This window comes from Sturnira hondurensis, unplaced genomic scaffold, assembly GCF_014824575.4.
Source record: "Sturnira hondurensis isolate 20B ecotype Veracruz unplaced genomic scaffold, ASM1482457v3 Scaffold0004136, whole genome shotgun sequence".
NCBI lineage: Eukaryota > Metazoa > Chordata > Mammalia > Chiroptera > Phyllostomidae > Sturnira > Sturnira hondurensis.
In genome coordinates, this window is record NW_028076767.1 from 48,464,670 (window position 1) to 48,482,001 (window position 17,332).

At 39.9% G+C, this 17,332-nt stretch overlaps 1 protein-coding gene across 2 annotated transcripts in view; it reads left to right on the plus strand.

The window, feature by feature from the left end:
• Nucleotides 1-3,618: 3,618 nt before the first annotated feature.
• Nucleotides 3,619-17,332, plus strand: part of GALNT3 (polypeptide N-acetylgalactosaminyltransferase 3) — a 66,450-nt gene continuing 52,736 nt past the window's right edge. The window contains exons 1-2 of one of the 2 annotated variants that reach the window (XM_037044557.1): nucleotides 3,619-4,356; nucleotides 6,581-6,665. The gene's annotated coding sequence lies outside the window, so the exon portion shown is untranslated. The remainder of the gene's footprint in view (nucleotides 4,357-6,580; nucleotides 6,666-17,332) is intronic. The other variant, XM_037044558.1, reaches the window with a different exon arrangement.

Genomic DNA, 17,332 nt, shown 5'->3' on the forward strand with positions numbered 1-17,332 from the left:
TAAAATTGTTTTTAAAGGCTAAATAAGGTAATATGTTTCAAACTAAAGCTACTAAGCCCTGGGTAACCAACAACTGAGCAATTAAGCTAAAAAACATTTAAAGTTGGACTAAATGTTTAAAGTGAATCTAAATAATTTGACTTGTTACATGTATATTAAGATATTTTTATGAATTAAATTTATATTTCAATTAGGTAATATATATATGTATATATATATATATATATATATATATATATATATATATATACATGTCTTCATCTTTGTTTTCTATTAAATATTATTCCTATATCCAGAAGAGGTTTTTGGTTTTGTTTTGTTTTGCATGAACGTTTTCTTATCATGGAGTATACGTGAATCAGAGAGTAAAGGAACAGGAAGACACATCACCCTGTACCACTATTTTGTTTTGTAAAAGAGAAAATGTAAGCCCAGAAGTAAAGTGACTTGTAGAAGTATAATTTGCTTTGCACGGAGCCCTATGAAATGCATAAGTGGTAACTTTGTTAGGAGAAGCTTGTCCCTCAGATGCCTAGTCCATTATTCTTACTTGCCCCAGATTATTTTTCCATTCTTTGGACTTGTGCTCTGCTCAAGATATTATGCATGTTGGCTTTTTTAGGGAATTTAATAGATTTAATTTATCCAGTTAAATATTATTGAGTACCTACTAAGCACCAGGTACTGGTCTTGGCATTAATTTAACTGTCAACAGAAATTGTTAAACAGTGAGTATAATTTCAAATATATACAAATGAGCATTTTGTGGCTAGTCTTGGGGGGCAGTGTGCATGTGTGTTGGTAAGGGGAGAGAAATGGGGAGAGAAATCTGTCTCTCTTCTTGTCTGTGTAAAATCTGCTCAATTTTCTATTTTAACTGTTGTTATAATGCCAAACATGTACTATTAAAATAAGCTTGTTTCTGAGAATCATGTCTACACTAAGGCTCCTGGGGTTTATTTTATGATGAAATGCTAATTCCCCCTTTATAAAACAAATTCTTTATTTCATAATTTCAAATGGGATGATACTTTCAAAAGCTCTTCCTCTGATTAGGTTTAGGGTATTAAACACTTCAGCACAATAATATTTTTTTCCTGGGCCTGCAGCATTTTCATTTTATTGTTAAGTAAAAAACTTTCAGTTAATTTTAAGACTGCTTTTAGAATGAAATAAAGTAATATATGTAATGCTGATAGATATGCCAGACTCAGAAACACTGCTTTTCTTATTTAAATGATCTGTCTCCATTGTAAAACTGACAGCCAATTTTTAGTAACTCCTGATTTTTACATATTATTTCTGTTCTTCTTCATTCTTTATACAGCATTTTGGTGTTTTTGCTTGCTATTCCTTTTGTAGCTCTGCCCTAGCTTCTTTTTTCCCATTGCTATTTGACTTCACGATTGCTGTCAATGCATTCCTGTGCATGGGTTCCAGATTGCTCTTCCATAGCCATCTGCTCTGACTGTAGAAATGGGTGTCTGCTTGGTAGGACATCACAGTGTCTGGTTCCTGCCTCATCTGGGGATGGGTTGTCCAAAACAAGAGACAGAATTTTTGGCCATACATTTAGGATTTTTTCTCAAATTTCCCAAAGACTAACACTCTAAACTCCATTTTGAGGCAAACAGCAAAGAAAAAAAAAGTATGGGGGGGGTAGGGAAATTTGGGTAGTGTATCCAGTTGTGGACTTAATGACAAATATTATCAAATATTATCAAGATAGCATGATCATATACATAGGTGGTTCCTGAACTTTTATAGGGAGAGAAGGAGAGCTTAAAAATTGCTTGTAGTTTACTGGTTATCAAAATGTCTCAACAGAAAGTTTCCTTGATGCTTACAAAATAACCACAATATACAAAATAAACAGCCGACTAAAGTTTCAAATCCAATTCAGAGTTGTGATCCAAAATAGCACCGGGGATGCTAAAATCAATGTCAGACCAGGCCAGTTCTAAAGCTATACTTGTTGCTACTCTACTGACCAGTATTTCAAAACCTTACTAGGTCATGTGTAACACGAACATACCAGGAAATGAGAACTGTAAGAGTATGTGATAAAATGCAGGAGGAAGACCACAGCTAATCTTTACAGAAAAACCTGCCACCTTATATTGAAGCATGTCACTTGTAACTATTTTTTGCTTTACAAAGTCTTTCCAGAAAAAGTCAAGCCATTGTTAACAAAACAAAAATGGTTTGCATAATTCCGATGTAACCTGACAGCCAGGGAGAGTGGACTTAGAATGCACATGCATGAACAATGACGACTTCACTATACTAGTCAGTGGGTCGATAGAACCTGTAGATGCTGTTGAGTGAGCATGTATACTGTGTGGCTGTTGCATTCAAAATGACTGAGCAAGTACAGCAACAAATCTGCATCAAATTCTGCATTAAACTTGAACATTACTCCCTGGAAAATGTTCAGATGATTCAGAAGGCCACAGCTATAGGCAACTGGTGATTGGCAGCCTCATCAGCACAACCTCCCGGCTCATGCATTATTATCTAGTGCAGAGTTTTTTGGTGAGACATCAAACTACTCAGGTGACTCAGTCCCCCTACGACCCAGATTTGACACCCTGAGATTTCTGGCTTTTCCCAAACTCAAATCACCTTTGAAAGGGAAGAGATTTCAGATTGTCAGTGAGGTTCAGTAAAATACGACAGGACAGCTGATGGTGACTGGGAGAACTCTGTGAGGTCCCAAGGTGCCTACTTTAAAGGGGACTGGGGTATTATTGTCCTATGTACAATGTTTCTTGTATTTTGTATCTTCTTCAATAAATGTCTCTATTTTTCATATTACATGGCTGGATGGATACCTTCTGGACAAACCTGTATATTCCTATGTATATTGAAGATTAGCCAAACAAACAAATGAGTTCATAGGAAGGTATAAAGGTCATTTTAAATCCTGGTTTCAGGTGCATCAGTTTGTCATAACAGCAGAAGGAGGGCTGAGACAGAGGTTTGTAATAATCATAAAAGGAAAAAAATACCGTTTAGTTTTTTTTGTCCTAAAATCAACAGCAGAACCGAACCCACCATTTCCCTGAACCTGCATTCTCACCTTCCCAATAAATGTTGAGTCTTTTAGTGAACAGCCCTCTCCAGTAGATGCAAGCCCTCTCCAGAAATCCAGTGTCTCTTTTTTTTAATTTTAATTTTTATTTAATTCTTGTTCAAGCAGTTTTCTGCCTTATATTCCCAGCCCTGCCCCCCCCAGTGCTCCCCACCTCCCTCCCATTTCCGCCCCCCACCTTAGTTATTGTCCATGTGTCCTTTATACTTGTTCATGTGAGTCCATCCCCTTTTCCCCTATGATTCTCTCCCCTCTGGACCCTGTCAGCCTGTTCCGTATTTGAGTGTCATCGTCTTTCTCAACAAGGAAGGCGGGTTTCTCTCCGTTGTTGCTGCTTTCCCTCTCATCTGGGAATTGGTTTGACTTTCAAATACCAACCCAGGGAGTGCTGGTGCGTCCCAAATTAGCGAGGCTCTGCCAAATACCAGAGGTACTTCTTTGGAGGAGGAAGGCTCCTCCTTTGGACACCAGGCGCCCCTACCAGAGCGCGCGCTTGCAGAAACGGAAACCACCAGCTGTGCTGAAGTGAGTCAAGTGATGAAACCAAGACTACATGGGAAGGAAGCTCCTCCAACTGCTCACGAACCTCACTGGTGGCAGAAGCTGCTAAACCCTGCTCAAGGAAACCAAACCAGCCCACAGTGGCTGCCGTCACGGGGTGGTCCTCAGCAGCCCTGGGCCCCTCAGCCTCTGGGCAGCGAACCCTTTCAGTTTGGCGAGCCAAAGAGGAAAGAAAGAATTGTGGAGGGGAAATCTAGACCTTCTGCTTTCCCAAGGACCCAAACTGTGTTCTGGTTACGCGGTGACCACTGCCACAAGGTCAGTGCAGGGATCCTCACAGGTAGACCGGCTGAGGCACGCCTCGCGTGTTGAGTCAGCCTCGAGGACCAAGGGGAAGAGAGCCGCGCGGCGACCGCGCCCCCGCCCCGCGCAGTCCGGGTCCCCACCTGGAGCGCTCAGGTAGGGCTGGGGCGGGGCGGGAGGCCTGCGCGCAGGCGCGGGACGGGGGCCTCGCCCCCGCCGACGTCGCAGACTGGAGCTCACCTGGGAGACTCCGAAGGAAGCCGAGCTTTGGTTCGGCCTCTCCTGGCAACATCAGAGGCCCAGCGGGAAAGCAGGAGGCGGCGGCGGAGGAGGAGCTGGACTGAGAAGCAACTGTAGCGACAGCAACCGGAGCCGCCGCCACCTGCACCTGGCGCCCCGCCACGTCCAGCGCGCGCCCGGCCACCGCTTCCCGCTGCCCTGCCCTGCCCACCCTCCAGGTAAGCCGGGAGCGGGCGCTTGGGCCAGGAGGTCGGGAATCCCTGGGCAGAGCCCGAGTGGGGTGCTGGTAGACGAGTGCGGAGGCTCACGTGGTGGGGAGAGGGTACGGTCCCGGTGGCCGGTTGGAGATGGTCTCGAGAGCAGCGTTTCAGTTGCCCTCTCCGGAGCGGCCGAGAGGGGCGCCGGAGGCCGGCGGGGGAGGCGGTTCCCCGGGGGTAGCCCTGTCACCCGCGGTGCCCCCTGTGAGTCTCTGTTGGGGGGCGCCAGAAGAGCCGGACCTGGGCCGAAATCGTGGTGGCCCCGAGCTTGTCCCTGTGAGGGTCGCAGCGTGGGGAGTCCGAGGGCTGGCGCCAGGCGCAAGGCGGGAGAGTTTCCACGCGGGCTAACAGGTTGCCAGTCTCCTCCCGCCCCTGTGCCCGAGGGGACCAAGCCCGGGGCGCGGAAGGGCGTGATTTTGCAGGCAACTTTCCCAGCCGGACCCCAGACAGTTCTGAGCTGGAAACCGCGGCCGCCCGAGCCATTTAAATGGTTTCCGCGTGGTTTGGAAAGCGCTCTGTGGTCGGGACGCGGACATCCTTTTCTCTGTTTCGACTCTGCACTTTTCCGGGTGCGCTCCCTAAGCCAGAGCTGCGCCCACTTTCCGGTTTGATCAAGGAGAGTTATTTTGTTCGTGGCAGGAGGAAACCCAACCGCCGCTCACCAATCGCACACCATCTCGTGCAAGGACCTGTTGACATAAGGACCTGTATATCGCAGCTATGGTTTGCCTGTGGCATATGACTCAAAGGTTCAAAAAAACTGTTTCAGTATCCTGCCACGTCTGAACCTGGGTGTGCCAGGCCCGAATTCCGTTCCTTGCTTAATTAGGCTTTTCTGAAGCCTAAGAATTGAGGGTGAAACTGGTGCTTACATTAGACTTCTATTTCCTTCTCTGTCAAACTCATCAAAGCACTTCCTTCTCTCAAAACTCATCAAAACACTTCACTTCGAACTCATCAAATAACTATTTCTGTTTTTGGAACCCCCCTCGAGTTGTCAACTTTTCTGATGTCTAGGCCATGTTAAGCTACCACGACTTGCTATAGAAGTTATGCTACATAATGAAAACATTAAACTCAGAATTTGTTGTTTAAAAAGATCATAAAGTTGCTGTATTTTAATTTGAGAATTTCCCGTTGTGGGCAAATATGTTGCTTCTTTTAAGGCATAAGTTTTTCTTTGAGTTTGTGACTAAAATACATGAGGTTTAAGTCATACTCTGCAATTAGATCTCTTTAAATTTAACTTTTAATATCTGAATATAGCACACATATGTATTAGTTTAAACATTCTGTACAGTTTAGTGCAGAGCATCTTTCTTTTTATATTGCTTTAATCAGCATTTTTACATAGGAATTTCAAATAATGAATGGCAGTTCTACCACCTAGATTTGTTTTAGTTCTATCTTTGCTAATTAAATATGTATATTTTAAGATGCACATTTAACATTAAATGCCTTAGGTAACACATAACTTTAAAAAGAAAAAAAAACCAGTGCAATTAAATGCTAAAAACTCACCCACAGTATGAGAGGACATAATTGGATATTTTCAACCAGTGCTTTCTACTTTTCTCAAAAGAGCCTTGCCTGCCTTCTTTCTCTTGTCTTCTGACAGAGAAATAAATATGCTAAATACTTTTAAAAATGAAAAGTATTGCTCCCTGAATTTAGAGTATTGATTTAATCCTCATTGATTATTAGGCCAGACGTTATTAGAGTACCTTTACTTTTAACTCCAGGGAGAAATGTAACACATTTGCATTAGCTACAGTAACGGTGTACCTCAGTGAAGTTGTCTGTAAAATTGGAAAAGTAATACTTCTTTAGAGTGAGGTAATGAAGCTATAAAACAAATCAGGAATATCCCCCAGACTTAGCATTCTCAGGACCCCCTGTCACCTGGAGATGGAGTCAACCTATCCAGTTTGTGAAACACCAACGTGGAGAGAGGTAGTTCAGTTTCAGTTCCTTCATCAAGTTAGTAGTAGGCATGGCATTATTATTCCAGTGGCTTGACCCAGGCTTATGTTATTTTCACTTCTTATCACCCACATTCTCACTTATCACAAGATGTCTATCTTTTCGTTTCTCAGATAGTTTGTTGGGCTCTTGTAGTGACAGCGTAAGCGTAGTCTGTTGTTCTTTGTCCAGCTCTGATTTACTCTAATTTCTACTTGTCCAGGTGACACCTGACTCCAGGGAGACTGAGGCCATCATTCCTTTCTCTCTCACTGTGAATCACATGTGTATTGAAGATGCCATGTGAAGTAAGATTTTAAACCCTTTCTTGGTATTTCAGAGCCACAGTTAATCTTTTGAGTCAACATAGACAACAATTTAGTCGTCTGATCTTTTATTATATTGGCTTAAAGTATATTTTATGAGGCAGCTACCCAGGGTCTTTCCTCCATTTGCAACAGCTAGATTTTTGGTCGGCAAGCCTATTTCCTCAACACCAGGGTTTGTTTTTTTTAACTTTTTTTGGACTGTGATTCTCAGTAAGAAATGCATTCTGTGCCTCAATCTAGTTTGTGTATATGTAAATGAAACAAGATTCACAAAATAATACTTAATCTTACAACATGAATGTTCACTTATTTCATTTTAAAAATATTGGTGTCAACATACTGGATTGACTTTATGGCCACACATGGGCTGGAACTGATAATGAAAATGATGGTATCCTATTGAATTTACATTTTTAAGGCTGGTTTTTCTACCAGCTTACTGATTCTATCTCTCTGACTTTTTCCTCTCTACCCTTCTTCCCCCACTACATACTTGCAAGAAAAAAACAAAATGAAACTGTACTTTTTAAGTATAGGAAATTGTATGGTAATCCTTATTAAACATTCATTGGAAGGTTTGAGACTACCTGGTGCTAGGCTAAATCACCCAAACATTAAGAACTACATAAAACCTTATCATATGTTATTGTATTTTGAAATGGGTTACTCTGGTGGAATTTTGATGGTCAATTATCAAGTGGAAATCTGAGAGAGAAAAAAAATAATTGTGTTCAATTGGAGTGTAAATTTTATGGCTGAGTTATAGTACTTCGTGGGGTTTCAAAAATTATTGGAGTAAATAAAGGACAGTTGGTTATTTGGTAGTCTGTTAATATTTTATGTTTTTCTTTTACTATAAAACAGATATAAAAGACAAACTGTAGGGACCATACTCTTTCCCCTCCCTGAACTTCCCTCCCCCAACAAAACCCCCAAAAAACAAACAAAAAAATGAGAGCGAGAGATTACATTAGATCCCTCAAAGACCTTTAGGGATATAGGCTTGGAAGCTCAGATTGGATGATTAAGCCTTTCATAGAAGCTTTTGATTTTAACCTGCCTTCACATTCCTTGTAGAAGGAATGGTTCTTCTGGAGAAATTATTAGTGCATTTAATTGATTGGAAATGATCAGTGCCCAGATCATCTTCAGACATACTGAGTTCTCTGGTCCATAAAGTGTAAATATGCTTTTGGTATGACAGATCTTTTATGGGTATAAACTGAGAAGGACATATTTTCAACTATTTCATGATGCATTAGTTCATGTCATAATAATTAGTTTGATATAATTTGGATAATTTTAACACAGTTAATGTACTGCCAATAGCAACATTGAATTCAAATCCAGGCCAGGCATGGCAAGAGACCAGAGTGCATTAACCTTTGGTGATGCAAAGGCAAGTTGACTCTGAATTCTAGGACATTGGTGGCTGATGACAGTAGATGAAATCTCTCCTTGAGTCATTCTCTGAGTTGGGCTCCTCTTTTTAGCACTAAGTAGAGAGTATGTCCCTCAGTACACATTTTACCCTACAATTGTTTCAGTTTCAAACTGTTTGAGCTAGTTTGCTCATTTATCTCATTGTCTGCAGGACATCTTTAAGATTTCATAATGACCTGAGATTATACACGTGTAAACCAGAAACTTCACCCCATAAAACAAAAACAAATTTTAAGACTCACACAAAGATAACCTATTTCACTTCATATATCTTATTTATAAGTATTAGTACTATACATTTTCCATTTCTTATTCATAATTTCAAAACCAAAATGTCTCTGAAAATCAAAAATTGTTTTGGTAACTCTTTGTCAGGAGAACGTGAACTTATTTGCCACAAAACCTGACTGAGCGAACTGTCAGGAAACTATGGTCTCTTGGGGGGGATGTGTCTTGCTGCAGAAATAGTGTGGAGTTTAATTACATGGTACTGTCCCAGGCCCTGCTGGGGGTGTACTGTTAGACTGGTATGCAAACCATGGCACCCTTCTAACTTCCAGAATATTATCAATTTAAAACATATTTGGCTCCAGGAATTTTGGAGAATTCGTTATAGATCTGTACCACTCTTGAGGTGCCATGCCAGAAATCCAGAGGTCATTTTTTTATTCTTTTTGTTTGTTTGTTTGCTTGTTTTGGCCTCCACAGCTATCACATCACTGAGACCACTTACAATTTTTCACTTAATTCCCCTGTCCCCCCAAATTCCTTTCCCACTTCTACTGCCCTAGTTCATGGTCTTGTTAATTCTTGACTGGGATACCACGGCTACCTGCCACCTGGCAACTCAATAGAGGGTGTTGTCGCACTCAGATTCATCCTCCACAGAACCTCTATGAGGTGATGACCTCTTTAAAAACGGAAACTTAAACATCTCTCTCCTCTGCCTAAAATCCTCTAAAAACTTTCTGTAGCTTCCAGGATACAACTCACAGCCCTTAAAATGGTCCCAGGATCTGTGTGACCCTTGTTTATTCTGCAAACCAAATTTTATATTCCAGCAACAAATTTCAGTCTTTTTTTCCGTGTGCTTTTGCTTTGTTTTGTTTTGTTTTATTGCTCCCCTCTGCCTAGAGTACCTTCCCTGTTATCTTCACCTCTGTAATTTACTGGTTCTTAAGGTTCAACTGAGGTCTTGCCTTATTTAGGAAACTGCACCCCCTTCCACCTCCACACACACCTGAGCTGGGTGGTATGTCCTGTGGGTACTTCTATAATGTGCTTCACATATGTGTTATCATATAGTCTGCTTTTGTACCTGTCTGTGTATACAGCCACCCACCCACACAGACCCCTCTTTTAGATTCTTTGCAGAACATGTAAAGTTTGTCTTTCCTTTAAGCCAATTGTAGAGTGAAATGTTGGTGTAAAAGTAGCACAGGAAGAGAGAGCCATTGGGAAAGCAGCATACTTGCTTTTCAGCAACACTGTGCACAGAAATTGGGGAGCAGGAAACTTGTTCCACTCTACTTAATTAGCCTATTTAATTTATTGGTTGCCTCTCACACATCCCCAACTGGGGACCTGGCCCGCATCTCAGGTATGTGCCCTGACTGGGAATCGAACCGGCAGTGTTTCACTTTGTGGGACGACACCCAACCTGCTGAGCCACAGGGGTCAGGCCCGCCTTTTTTTTGATACTGTTGCGGTGTGCTGCCACAGGCCTGGCCCCAGCCTGTTTAATTTAGATTGCTGTTATTTCCATCTCATTCCTTTGAATTTCATGTTATTTTCTTTTTTGTGCTTTTTGGTTCTGTTCCAAGATCTAGGTTTTACTATTTAGAAACAAAAAGTTAACTTTGTGATTGAAATATTTGGCAGCTTTTGTTTATTAATGTTCTACAATGGAGTGCATTATTAATGGTGTTGGGGGGCAGCTTTTACTTAAAGGATAAGTGTATTACTTTTTTTAAAAAAGGTAAAGATTCCTAGCAGTCTTCCATCTCTCCAAGTTCTGTCAGTTTTACCTATTAAATAAGTATTTCTCAAATAGATCTACTTTTTCTCCATTCCTATCACTACCATGATTTCTTGCCTGGAGGTCTGCAATATCCTTCCTACAGGGCTGTCTGAATTCCTTGTGGATATTTTTTTGTTGGCTCCCACCCAAAACCCATTTTCAAAACATTTAGCTCTTATCATGCTCTACCTAAAGCCCCTCATTGCTTTAGGATGAGGCAAACTGCTTAGCGTGGGTTGACTCTTTAGGTAGAGGCCTGACAGGGTCTGGCTCCTGCCCCCCACACGCCTCTCATCATTATTCTCTGCTGCAACTCTGCTAAGTTTTTAACTACCAAGGTCCTCCTGCCTCTAGGTCTTCCCAAGTTCCATTCCCCCTGCCTTGAACTCTCATCCCTCCTCTTTTACCCCGCCTAGCTAAAACTCATCTTTCAGCACTCACTATAATTGCAGTTTTTCACTGGTCTATATTGTCCCTCTCCGACTTTGGGTTAGAGCAGCAATTTTTAATGAGTGTGCTACAAGAATTTTTAAAACATGCAATACCTGACTATTTAGTAATGTGCACTGACCTCTTTTTCCTTAGATTAAAAAAAAATGACAACAACCAACACAACAATAGCCATCTGGTGTGAAGGGATCAAAATTATACCTATTTTTGTCAGATTAGCAAAACATATAATATATTTTATTATATTTAGTAATTTTAGTAATTAGTTTATTTGTGCCACAAGATAAAAGAGGTTGAAAATCACTGAGTTAGAATGCAGACGGTAACCTAAAAATGTCATATTTAGTACTTGGGAGTATTATGTTTAAAAAAAATTAAAATTTCACAAAGCAAGCTGTCTTTAATATGTGGTTCATATTTTAAAAATATTTAAAAAAATCAGATTTTAGCCCTGGTTGGGGTAGCTCAGTGGATTGAATTGAGCGCGGGCCTGCGAACCACACGATCTCGGTTGGATTCCCAGTCAGGGCACATGCCTGGGTTGCAGGCCAGTTCCCAGCAGGGGGTGCACGAGAGGCAACCATACATTGATGTTTCTCTCCTCTCCTTCCTTTCCTCTCTAAAGATAAATAAATAAAATCTTTAAAAAAATTAGATTTTAGTTACTAATACCTTTATTTTATCAAGTAACAGTAGTTAATTTTTACCATCATAGTGTTGGTCCTTATTTACATTTGAGTACTTTATATGCCAAGTATATATATTTTTAAGTATATTTTATTGATTATGCTGTTACAGTTTTCCCAGTTTTTTCCCCCTTTGGGCCTCTGCCCTGCACCACCCCCAACCCTCCAGTGTTCCCACCCCCACTTAGTTCATGTCCATGGGTTGTGCATATAAGTTTTTTGACTTCCCTGTTTTCTATACTATTCTGAACTTCTCCCCATCTATTATATGCCTACCAATTATGCCTCTTATTCTTTGTACCTTTTCCCCCATTCTTCTCCTCCTCCTCCCCACTGAAAACCCTCCATATGATGTCCATTTCTCTGATTCTATTCCCATTCTATTTTGCTTAGTTTTTGTTTTCATCTTTTTTTTTTAGGTTCAATTGTTCATAGTTGTGAGTTTGTTGTTATTTTACTGTTCATAGTTTTTTATCTTCTATTTCTTAGTTAAGTCCCTTTAACATTTCATATAATAAGGGCATTGTAATGATGAATTCCTTGAACTTGACTTTATCTGGGAAGCACTTTATCTGCCCTTCCATTCTAAATGAAAGCTTTGCTAGTTAGAGCAATCTTGGGTGTAGGTCCTTGCCTTTCATGACTTGGAATACTTCTTTCCAGTCCCTTCTTGCCTGTAAGGTTTCTTTTGAGAAATCAGCTGATAGCCTTATGGGCACTCCTTTGTAGGGAAGTGTCTCCTTTCTTCTTGGTGCTTTTAAGATTCTCTCTTTACCTTTAATCTTGGGTGACTTAATGATGATGTACCTTGGTGTGTTCCTCTTCGTGTCCAATTTCTTTGGGACTCTCTGAGCTTCCTGGACTTCTTGGAAGTCTATTTCCTTTGCCAGACTGGGGAAGTTTTCCTGCATTATTTCTTCAGATGAGTTGTCAGTTTCTTGCTCTTCTTCTTCTTCTTCTGGAACCCCTAAGATTCAGATCTTGGAGCACACAAGTTATCCCAGAGTTTCCTAAGCCTCTCCTCATTTTTTTGAATTCTCGTTTTTCCATTTTGTTCCACTGGGATATTTATTTATTCCTTTTGTTTCAAATAGTTGATTTGGGTCCCAGTTTCCTTTCCCTCACTGTTGGTTCCTTGTATATTTTGCTTTATTTCCCTCTGGGTAGCCTGCATTTCTTCCTTCATTTTGCCACTGAGCTCAATCAGTTCTGTGAGCATCCTGATTACCAGTGTGTTGAACTTTGCATCAGATAGATTGGCTATCTCCCCATCGCTTAGCTCTTTTTCTGGAATTTTGCTCTGTTCTTTCGTCTGGGCCTTATTTATTTGTCTAGGTGCACCTATTATGTTGTAAGGGGAGAGGGCTTAGGTATTTGCCAGGATGGGACCACCCTCTTTGCTGCATTGTGGCACCTTCTGTGGGGGAGGGGTCAGAAAGGGAACAATACCCTTGGCTTGCTAGGCTCTAGCCCCACTTTCCAACTAACTCTTGTAGGAGACCAGGCATTTCTCTTGCTGTGGCAACCTGGGCAGTAGTTTACAGCTAGGTGTGACCGCTGCCTTGCTCCAGGGTCCTTTTTGCCTGCCAGGCTGCCAGTCTCCATCCCTCCTACCTGTCTGGATGAATATTTCTTTAACTCCTTGGCTGTCAGAGTTCCATGCAGTTTGACTTTCTGGCACTCCTGGTTGTTTTTCGATAGGCTGTTATCCTCCTTTTGGTTGTGTGAGGCAGCAGAGGGTTTCTGCCTAGCCTCCATCTTCGCTGGAACTCCCAAGTATATTTTAAGCCAGTGTTCTTCACCCTTTTTGGCACCATGGATCGCTTCCTGGAAGGTAGCGGTCAGGAGGTGGAGCTTCAGTGAGCTTTGCTCTCCCCACTCTGGAATGGGTGGGGCAGGGAGGCTGAGGTGGTGCTGAGCTCACCTCATATAATACAAGCATGGTGATGATGAACTCCTTGAACTTGACCTGGGAAGCACTTTGTCTGCCCTTCCATTCTACTACTGTGGATGGGTTGGGGGTCAGGAGGACAAGAAGTGGAGCTCAGGCAATTTTTGCCTGTTCCTAACAATCTGCAGCCTGGGGGTTGGGGACCCATGCTTTGAGCAACTTATATGAATTAATTATTTAGCCTTCAAAGCAACCCTGGAGGCATGTATCATATTTCTCCCCATTTTAGAGACAGGAAAACTGAGGAAGAAATTGCCTCTATTATAAGGTTAGTGAAATGTCAGAGCCAATATTTAAATCTAAGCAGTCTGATTCTGTACTTGTATCCTACTTATATGTAAATAAAGATAAAAAGGATTATTAAAGGCTTAATAACAACCACAGCAACAACAATTCAGTCAGTGCTCATCTCCCCTAGTCTTGCTGACTAGAGGCAATTGCTTGTACCACTCTGAGATGTTTCTTCCAATATTTACCTTTTAAAATAATATGCTTATACTGCTATTTCTTAATGTATTGAAATATGACATTACATACTAAGTTCCCATTTTATGAGATAAATATTTAGCTTTCACATACATATCCCCTTACAATATAATTGTCACATTTTTTGCATTTTAGTATTTATTGATTTTATGTAAATGTTGTTCACTACTGAGCTAAGCAAGTGTATTAAGGGTGTGATTCCTTCCTTCTAGATTTTTTTAAACCCTGGAGTTAATAATTAACTAATTTAAGAAAAGAAATTTGCTTTTTGTTTTCATATCTCAATTTTTTTCCATAGACTTCGACATCTCAGTATGATTTTTCCACACAACTGAACCTATTGTGTATATTGTTCTGTTCCTGGCTCCATCTGTCCTCTTGTTCCAATTAGGACTATTGCTTTCCAGGCCTATTGCATAGCTGTTGTTTGCGATTTTTCTTTGCAGATAATTCTGTTGGAGTCTCTATTTCTCAGAGGCTATGGCTTTTGTTATTTATTTACTTGCTCATTTGAATGAAACACATTGCCCAGTAGCTTCCTGAGAAATGCTGAATGAAATCAAGAAATTTGAAATATTGCCTGTCAGAAAATTTGTATTCTACCTTCATGCTTCTTTTCTTTTCTCCCCAAAGTTAATTTTTTTATTGTATGTTTTTTCCATTTACCATCTAGTCACATTATACCCCCTCACCCACCCTGCAGTCAACACACTGTTGTCCATGTCCATGTCCATGAGTCCTTTTTCCTCGATCCCTCCACCCCCTCCACTTGTACCATGCACTAGCTGTCATCCTGCAACCTATGAGTTTATCTCAACTTTGCTTTTCAGTTCAGTTTTTCATTAGATTCCACCTATGAGTGAAATTGTGTGATATTTCTCTTTCTCTGAATGGCTTATTCATTTAGCATAATGTTCTCCAGATCCATCCACACTGTTGTAAGGAGTAAACTTTTCTACTTTTTTGCAGCTGAGTAGTATCCCTTTGTGTAAATGTCCCATAGCTGTATATCCATTTATTTACTGAGAGACACTTGGACTACTTCCATATCTTGTAGATCTTAAATAATGCTACAGTGAACACAGGGGTGCTTATCATATTATGCCGTGTATAATGTGCACTTTTTTGCCCAAATTTTTGAAGAAAAAAATAAGGATGTGCACTAGATATGCGTAGTACTAATTATCTGTACAAATGGTTTTATTCTTTTATTTATGCTTATGCATTAAAAATATAACTCTTGAAGGCAATAACAATATCTGTATGCAAAATAATACCTAGGGATACAATAATCAGTTTTGTTTCTAAATAAAAATTATAAAAAATAGAATTAAAACATTACAAAAATTTCTTTCCTGAAAATTTGGACCAAAAACATGGGTGTGCATTACATTCAGCAAAATATGGATATGTTTTTTTGAATTAGTGTTTTAGGTTCCTTCAGACACATTTCCAGGAGCGCGATCACTGAGTCAAAAGGCTGATCCATTTTTAATTTTTTGAGGTATTTCCATACTGCTCTCCACAGTGGCCACACCAACCTTCATTCTCACCAACAGTGCAAAAGGGCTCCCCTTTCTCCACATCCTTACCAGCACTTGTTGTATATTGACTTATAGATGATAGCCATTCTGATAGCTGTGAGGTGATGTCTCACTGTGGTTTTAACTTACATTTCTCTGATGATTAGTGATGTTGAGCATCTTTTCATATCTCTGTTGGCCATTTGTATGTCCTCTTTGAGAAGTGTCTATTCAGGTCCCTCATTTTCTAATGGAGTTGTTTGTTTTTGGGGGGGTTTGTAACTTTTGTATAGATTTTGGATATTAACCCCTTATCAGGTATATCAGTGAATATGTTCTCCCATTCTGTGGGTTGTCTTTTTATTTTGTTGATGATTTCCTTTGCTGTACAAAAACTTTTCAGTTTGATGTAGTACCATTTGTTTGTTTTTTTCTTTTATTTCTCTTGCCTGGGAGGATATATCCAATAAAATATTGCTATGAGCTATGTCTGACATTTTGTTGCCAGTGTTTTCTTCTAGGATTTTTATGGTTTTGGGTCTAACATTTAAGTTTTTAATCCATTTTGTATTTATTCTTGTGTGTAGTGTAAGAAGGTGGTGTAGTTCCATTTTTCTACACATCTGTCCAATTTTCCTAACACCACTTATTCAATACACTGTCTTTAGCCCATTTTATGTGTTTGGTTCCTCTGTCAAATATTAATTGACTGTAAAGGTGTGGGTTCATTTCTGGGCTGTCTATAGTGTGCCATTGATCTATGTCTGTTTTCAACCAGTACCATGCTGTTGTGATTACGATGGTCTTATTATACAGTTTGATATTAGGGAGCATGATTCCTCCAATTTTGTCCTTCTTTCTCAGGATTGCTGTTGCTATGCTGGACCTTTTGTGGTCTCATACATTTTTGAAATATTTGTTTTAGTTTTTTTAAATATGTCATTGGAATCTTGGTAGGAATTGCCTTCAAACTGTAGATTGCACAGTATGTGCTTCTACTTACTTGTATCTTCTTCAATTTCTTTTTTCAGTGTCTTATAATTTTCTGAGTACAGGTCTTTTACATCCTTGGTTAGGTTTATTCCTATGTATTTTGTGCTTTTTGAAGCACTTGTAAATGGGATTGTTTTTTAAATTTCCCCTTCTGTTAGTTTGTTGTTGGCATATAAAAATACAACTAACTGATTTCTGGATATTAATTTTGTATTCTGCTATGTTCCTGAATTCATTTATCGGTTCTAATAGTTTCTTGGTGGAATCTTTGGGATCCTCTATGTACAATATCATGTCATCTGCAAATAAAAATAGTTTTACTTCTTCCTTTCCAATTTGGATGTCTTTTATTTCTTCTATTTGTCTAATTGTTGTGGCTAGGTCTTTAGTACTATGTTGAATAAGAGAGATGAAAGCAAACATCCCTGTCTTATTCCCGATCTTAAAAGGAATTCTGTAGTTTTTGCCCACTTTGCTGAGAGTGTTTATCATTCAGCAGTGCTGGATTTTATCAAATGCCTTTTCTGCATCTGTCAATATGATCATGTGGTTTAATCCTTCATTTTGTTTATGTGGTGGATCACATTTATTGATTTGTGAATGTTGTACCAAACTTGCATTCCTGGAATAAATCCCACTTGATGATGGTATATACATCTTTTTGGTGCATTGCTGTATTCAGTTTGCTAATATTTTGTTGAAGATTTTAGCATCTATGTTCATCAGGGATATTGGCCTATAATTTTTTCTTTGTAATGTTTTTGAAATTAAGATAATGCTGGCCTGTGCAAATGAGCTTGGGAGCCTTCCCTCCTCTTGAATTTTATGAAATACTTTGAGAAGTAGAGGTATGAGTTCTTCTTGGGATATTTGGTAAAATTCACCTTTCAAGTCATCTGGACCAGGGCCTTTGTTTGTTGGGAATTTTTTGATTACTGCTTCCATTTCACTAGGTATAATCTGTCTATTCAGATTATCTGGCTCTTCCTGATTTTGTTTAGGAAGATCATGTGATTCTGGAAATTTGTCCATTTCATCCAGGTTGTCCAGTTTGTTGGCATATAGTTGTCCATAATATTTTCTTACAATCTTTT